The following is a 6,873-nucleotide window of genomic DNA, read 5'->3' as shown; positions in this document are numbered from 1 at the left end:
CCGACAACGACCATTTTAGCGTTAGAATACCCGGGTACGTTTCAGTATATTTTCCGTACCCGGGGTACATTTAAGTATACTTTAGAGAACCCGTGGTACTTTTCAGTAGTACCCGAGCCGACAATGTCCAATCAGCTTAACTAGATCAATATTAAGAGCGATTTCGTCAATAAGTTTAATTAATAGAATATTTGAAACTGCAGTTGATCTGATTACTTCAGAACAAACTGTTAATGAGTCCATTATTAACAGAGGAAATTTTTTATGAATTAAGGTATTCAGAACTATAAAGTTCGATGTGATTTAACAAAATGACGACATACATATTAATCACGTTCAAATAAAACGTAGGCATCAGTCATATAATGCATGTCAAGCAGCATTAAAACAATGAGCAAATTGTTAGCAAATAAATTATATTATCTTTTCAATGTCTATTTAATATACCATGAAACTGCATGATACCGGTATGTCCAATCATACAATCTAGATAATTAAATGAACATTTCACTACAATCCAAACCGGTCACGTATGCAAAGTTGTTTAAATTGTCAACAAATAATAGTATGTTAAATACCACAAAGGATTTCTTGAAGTCTTTGGAAAGGAATAAACTGCTCTGATGGACATAGCTTGCGACCGTTTCAAATAATGTAGTTTGTAATACCGATGTCTGACAAGTAGTATCTATATGCAAGAAATCATAGTCTAGCCATATTTCTCAAAATCATTAAATAACAATTCAATTTCAATCGTTATTACAATTTATAGTTTTATTTGAAAGATTATAATGGTTATCAAAGTTGTTTGCAAAAATATTCATGAAAATAAACGAAACCTAACAAAAACGATGTTTGTACAATGTGTTGGCTCCTCAACTAAAACAACAACCAGATTCAATACATTCCAACTAACACATGCGCCTGGAGATGGGATTGACTAAGAGTCGCTCATGTGAGATGCTGTTGTACACTTCGCCGATCGAACAGCCGTCTTAGTCGAGCACCAAGAGCGCTAAATGTCGAGGGATATACTGTGTACTAAACCCGAGGTTCTTCTTACTGTGGACGTCTTGGTAACGACATTACAATATAACGCAACAATACACCGACGTGATGCATACCCTTGAGAGTTTCCATGGAGTCTTCCCTCGAGAGTTTCCGTGGAGTCGCACAGAAATGGTTCGTTGATCGCTTGAGACTCAACGTAAACCCTAACGCACTCCGTCGATTGGGTAAACTGGCATGCCTTCAGCTGGCTTATGCCTACTACGGTTGCAGCCTCTACTCCAATGATGTCAACAATAGATTGTTGTATGATGGTGTACTACGTATGCCAGGTCTTTGAGTTATCAACTATACAAAGAGTATTCGCGAGTTATTTCATGATTAAATAAAATATGTAAAAATACAGAAATCGTTAAAATATTTTTTCCATATTTGTCTCTGTATTTGTGAACGCTAATTAGTGAATATGATCGCAAGTCGCCTACTTGTTCGAAAACTTAAACTGAAATAGCACAAACAATTTTAGAGTAGGCATAAAAAGGGTCAGGTGGAATCGCGGTATCATATAATTGTTTTCTCTTCATGTATTTTAACTAGCCATATATCGACGTAAAGCGCATAAAACGTGGTTATGGAGCATTAATGTTAAGAATATAGTTTTTAATGTGATGCTTCTTGCATTGATATTATGTATAGAAGAAAGTAACACGTCGAGCTTGGTTATCCATAAAGATTTTAACAAACTGAACATTTAAAAAAGTTATTGTTCCACTCTTAATACGTACGATGGTGGTAGAAGTCCTAGCCATAAGGAAAGTATTTATATGCCTATGGTAGCAGTACAAACTAAGGGTAATACAAGGAGAAGACGTGAGAGTTATTGTGTAAATTTCAGTAATTATACGGCAAATTACATTCTTTTTTTTAAATTGTTTTTATAAAGCTTTTAACTATTATTTGCGTGGGCGTTGCAACTACGCTGTTATTGAGTGTCTAATATAAAAAGGAAATTACCTCAATGATTTTGGTACGAAATGTGGGGGAACGAATTGATATAAAAAGCAACTTTCACATCACTAAAAAATATTGATACTTAACTTTTAAGAGCATGACATCACAACGAGGGAATTTTGCGTCTGACAAACAAACATAACGCTTCTTTCTGTATTAAACAGGATGGAAACTCTGGTAGGTCCTTAGAAACTTAAACTTATATTTTCCCCCGTGTATTTAATTATAAATCATTACATTTTAATACAGTATGACAATGGGATGATTCGTCCCATGGTCATTTCGATCCCGATTTAAGAGCCTCATCTACAAAACTTCAGTTAACAGAAGTTGCAATAATCCAACTCCCAGCTATTGACCCTCGTTGGGAGTTGCAACTGATTGCACGTTTATGCATTAAAGATGCCGCCCAGACTTCAGGCGGAACTTTAATCGGAAATATTAGACACATATTATGATAAACTATTTTCTGGCATAAATAAACACAAATAGATCGTAAATCATAACTGACATGAGCAAATTAAAACAACTTACATGATTATGGTATGCTTGCATAGTATTGATATTAATATTAATCCAAACACGTCAATGGTTAATTTAAATGTGTATGTTGTTTTTTTTTTGCAATGGGCAAAACCAAGTACAGTTTAAGTCCGGTAATCTTGCGCGTTCGGTAATCTTGCGCACTTCGCATTTGCGAATCTCGCAGACGACAAATGGTTTTCTTTAGTGATGAAAGATGGAATTTCACATTTTTAATAATTAATGGATTTAAAAGGTACGTATTTCATGCAAAATAAAATTCGAGCATTACATTTAAACACCAGTTGCGTCATCCCTATATATCGTAAACACTGGCCCACTTACAAAAAATTCGAAATGAATCACAAATTCCCTGCAGCCTTTAGCGTTTTCATACTTTAAATTAAGAAATCATAAATCCAACGTGTAATTTAGCATTCCATTGCACAATATCCGATCAGTTATGGTATTTTTGGCCATGAAAATATATCGCATTAGACCGACATAGTCAATTATTTCCCGTAGTCATTAATTCCCGCCATTCTGTCAAACCAATTTGGTATGATCTCCGCATGCGCAATGGCCTAGTTTTGATATTTTCTGTAAACTATGGAAGCATGATCGTGGTAAAATCAAACCCGTTATGCATAAACATTTTTTTCACGCATACCGGTACTTTTTTATTAATTGTAAACTCTTACTAGTGACTGCAAACACTGCACTAGAAATCCACATTAATTTCAATGGTTTTACAAACTGATTCTAAAAATATTATTCTGGAATGTTTTTTTGTCAATAATTGGACATCATATGTCTACAATTTTGCCTAAACAAGGTCATTACAGAAGGTGCGCAAGATTACCGGACACTGTGATAGTTTGAAAATGAGGCGATTCATGTTTGTTTTGTGATCAAATCAGACATTTCTTCACTGAATTAATCAGATATTTTTGTGTTAATAAGCCCATGAAATTATTATTTCCATAATAAATTTAGATATTATACTGTCAATTTATAAAAGAACATGCTTTTAAACCAAATGACCCTTAACTGTGCAAGATTACCGGACAGCATCGTATTCTGAATTCGAAAACACACTATAGACTATCTCCGAAATCCTCGGCGAGATAGATCTCATGTCTAATCTACCAATCATAATATACCGACTATCTCCGGAACATCCTTAAGATAGATCGAATCGTCAATTCAAAACTTCGGCTTTCAATTTGATTATGTTTTTTGTATAAAGTTTTTGTTTTGTTTTGCAAATTGATGTCGGTTATAACAGGTATTGTGTTTGATTTTATAGACATATATGAGACATAATATTTTTACATTAAAAAGAAGAACTCTGAGCTCTACTTACCTTGTATCAGGGACCGAAATTTATCAAGCATACTCGCAAAATGCAAGCAAGATTTATGGATAGTGAGTTGAAAAATATAAAGCTTGCATTTTTCTGCGAGTAGAAATTTCAGATTTCTCAAACCTGGTTTTCGATAAATCCTTTAGTATTGAGAGATAATTACTTTCTATAATTGCAACTCCCATTTTCAAGATCAAAATCTTGCTTTAATTAAATGATTAAAGTGTTAAGGAATTGCATTAACACATTTGGTCGCCATTTTGTTGTTTTTGTTGTTGTAAGTTTTGATGGAAGCTACTTTGATACCAGCTATGGTTCGCTAGACGCTTGCGGCGAAAAAACGTCTCGGTTATCGCGACTTTAAAAATCTTTCCGTCTGTACGATCAAAAACGTTCATCAATCATGGACACATTTCACGGAATAAATGCATTTGTTTCATGACTTTAGGGAGCGTTCTGAGTTATAACGAAAGCACTGCTCTTTCAGAGGAAAATAATTGCAACATTTTTTGCTGAAAATTTCAAAACGTTGCATTTAGCCTTGTGAATGGCAACTGGAGTTCAAGTTTGTTTTAAACAATGTTCTAGTGACAATTGCTGAATATTGAATGTGTGCCCATGCCTATAATTATTGAGATAACTGTTTTGTTCCAATGCTTTTTTAAGTAGCCAACATATAATGCACAATTTTAAGCAATATGGTACAAAAATGTATTGTTTTAAATAAAAAAATATATATTATTCTAAATTGCGAGTAAGTTTTTCATTTTGCAAGTGAAAAAAAATCAACTTGCAAAAAAATGCAAGTGCCTTAATAGGTTAAATTTAGTACCTGTTGTATGTACTTAAAAAATCTCAGAGCATTCAAGAAAAACTATGTACAGTTAACAGTCAGGTTGTATAGTTCATTGACCCGGCTGGGATTTATTAACTCAACTTTGCTTTCTGTAATTCAGTTTTAGTTTAATTACTTTTTCTCCAGAAACTTTACTAGACCTGTTAGCGGAAAACAAAAAGTGTTTGCTCGTCTGGGGGCGATTATATTAAGCATGTCTATCCGTTGTATTTGTCCTTTTAATGAATACATACTAATTTTGGAAGTTGCAACTAATACAAAAACAACTCATGTATTATATGTCAATCTATAGTTAAATTTGTTTTCTCGGACATAACAACGAAAACTGCATTTAAATCGGCAATGTTTTGACAAAATACTGGCTAGACTTAGTTCCATGTAGTACTCTGCTTAATGTGCAGTTGTCTCATAGTATTGGATTTTCTGATAGATTGCTAAGATTTGTTACTACCGTATTTACCATGTATAGCGCACAGTTTTTTTACCTTTAAATTTCAAAATAAAAATTCAGTGGGCATAATACATTGACACAACGCTTTTCTGGTTGCTAAATTGAAAAAAAAAATCCATTTCGTAAGCCGAAATCTTCACAATTGCCGACATTTTTTTTTATTGCAGAAAACTACACCCTATAATGTTATAGACTGAAGGGGCCGTTGTCGAAACAACAAATTGCGGTAAAGGGTAGGAATGAATGGGGTAGTAACAGTTATGACAAAAGTTAAAAGATGAACAAAATGTCTTTGTTGGTGTTTTCACACTTCTTCATTGATTGTTCATGAAAGAAATTGAGGTATATCAATCCCCGCGTCGGCGCGGTATTGTTTGTTAAAGTTTTTGTTGTCATGAAAACTATGTGATTTACAATGCAAAACGTCTTATTTGAACTGACACTAATTATTTTAATCATATTTTTCAACTTGGATTTTGCTTTATTTTGATAATTTAATCCAAAGTTTAATGTTAGCAAGTGTTGTTATTTTACTGGAATTGTAAACAAAGAGTCAGTTAGCCTTCCGAAAATTTGTACTCTATGTGAATTGACAGTTTGACGTCATCAAAGGAAAGCCGCTTCCTGTCTGAAGCAATAAATTGACAAGTTTCTCGCCGACAAAATTGACTTCCTTTGTCTAGAATCAACATGCCGAACCAATCGTGTGTTTATTCCTCAATGGCAATTGTCCAATTAAATAATAGCACGTGCAAAGCTCCGCCTTCAAACCTTTTGCAGAGAACGGAGGTTGAGTTTAACGGTTAATTGAGCAAGTGTTTTACGTAAGTTGAGTACCGATTTGCCGAAATTACTCGGCCCTAAGCATTGAAACGACAAATACATTTATCAATTATTTTCGATTTCTGCCTTAATATGCTACCGTGCGAGTATATTTTTTTACTACATAGGTTTATATACAAATTAACAATAGAGATATAGACTTGTTTTATTTTCTTTCAATAGAGACAAACAAATGATATTTTTCTAATGGCTTAACGCCAATAACGCCAACTGTATGGTATTTAGCGTTCGGGTGTATTGTTTGTCTCACTATAAATACTTATCAACTAGACGCAGTGAAGGCGCATAATACCGGGTCAAACTGGATTTAATGGTGAGCGTCTCTTAATGGGGAAATATTTAAGGCGATGAAAAATATAATGGGATCCACGGACTCTCATAAAAATTGGACATTGCGATGTTGCGGGTCTGCATAAGACGATGTTGTGAGCCACAGGTAATGAAAATGTTTCACTGTTTAAATGTGAGGAATGGTAATAGTGGTTTGAATTTAACGCGCAGGGGTCTTGAAAAAACACGGGCAGTGTGTGACAATAAGGACATATATGGTTATCTCGAGAAAATAATCTTAAAAGTTGTCGAAAATATAGTGCTATGCAACCCATGCTCCTGATCTTATAAACGCTCCCTACTTTAAAACTAAAAATTAAACGCCCGAAAAACTCAGATTAAATGATTGCGCAATATAAAAATGGCGGCCATTTTTGGCCCAATGTTAAGGTTTTTGGCCTTGAATTATTTTTTTTCTCCATTTTGGCTTTTAAAAATTGCATGCGCGTTAAACTTGGGAGCGCGCTATACATGGTAAAATACGGT

This window comes from Dreissena polymorpha, chromosome 1 (genome assembly GCF_020536995.1).
Source record: "Dreissena polymorpha isolate Duluth1 chromosome 1, UMN_Dpol_1.0, whole genome shotgun sequence".
Taxonomy (NCBI): Eukaryota; Metazoa; Mollusca; class Bivalvia; order Myida; family Dreissenidae; genus Dreissena; species Dreissena polymorpha.
Note: the sequence above shows the minus strand (reverse complement) of the source record.